Consider the following 1,307-nt stretch of genomic DNA (forward strand, 5'->3'; position numbering starts at 1 on the left):
TCTCAGCAGCAGGGCTGGAGAGATGGCTCAGCGGTTAAGAGCATGGACTGCTCTTCCAGAGGTCCTGAGTTCAAATCCCAGCAACCACACGGTGGCTCACAACCATCTGTAATGGATTCCGGTGCCCTCTTCTGGGGTGTCTGAACACAACGACAGTATACCCGCATATATAAAATAAAATAAATAAATCTTAAAAAAAGGGGGGGGGCTCTCAGGGTCCCACGAAGGAACAAAGCAAAAGCAACGTGGCAAGGCAGTTTCTTTTCGTTCTGCACATGACCAAGACGGCCTTGTATGCTCTCCCTAATGGTAGTCCTGACTACTCCGATCCCATTGCTGGGAGCTGAACTTCACAGTCCGGCATGATTAGCTAATTGGTACAAAGGGGAACATGGAGGCTGGAGAAATGCAGCCGGCCCTTGTGGGGCTTCCTTTCCCCCCCCAACTTTTTATTGAATCTCAGTGAGTTTAGTATCATGGCACCCCAGTCTCGATCTCCCTCGTATCTGCCTTCTATACTTGCAACACCCCCAGTAGAAAATTTAAAAAACAAACAAACAAAGGAAGAAGAAAACATCTTGTGGGAGCTGTAGTGGGTCACCGTGAGTCCCACAGTACACCCGTCTGTCCGCACATCTTCTCTCGCAAAGGCTCATTGCAATGAGTCATTGCACTGGTTGGAGGTCTCTGGCTTCCGTGATACCCTCAATATTGGATCCTCACTGGGGCTCCTCCCTGTTATCGTGTTGTAGCCCTGTGTCATGGAGATCCTGTAGCTTCAGATGAATAGGACCAGCCGCTTCCGGTTCCAGCAGTCCATAGATGAGGTAGATGCTGGGTGAGCCAACTCAAAGCCCTGGATCTGGGCCTGGGTGGTAGCTGAGTTAGTCAGCCAGCTCTCCCACATCTGCACCTCTAGGGCTAGCTCTCTAGCGCTGCTCCAGCTAGCTCACCCCATGTCACTGATGCGCAGAGGCAGGGCCAGGGCCAGCTCTCCCATTCTCGTGCCCTTGGGGCCTGGCTCACCCACACCTGTGCCACCAGAGCCACTCACCGTGCTGCCTGGGTGAGGCTTGGGGCCTACTCCCTGGAGGGCTGCAGCCAGCAATGGCCTGGGAGAGCTCTCCTGGCTACCGCAGGTGTCAAGGGATGATGGGGAAGGACATCACCTCTGGGCATCGCCTCCTCATCTACACCACCTCACTGTAGACAAGTGGCGGAGCCAGCTACCCCTCGCTCCACTCTTGCCCTCAGTGCCTGCTCACCTGGGGTCAGCTTTACTGTGCTGCCCGGGCAAGGTGCAGGGC

The sequence above is a fragment of the Mastomys coucha genome, unplaced genomic scaffold (genome assembly GCF_008632895.1).
Source record: "Mastomys coucha isolate ucsf_1 unplaced genomic scaffold, UCSF_Mcou_1 pScaffold3, whole genome shotgun sequence".
Taxonomy (NCBI): Eukaryota; Metazoa; Chordata; class Mammalia; order Rodentia; family Muridae; genus Mastomys; species Mastomys coucha.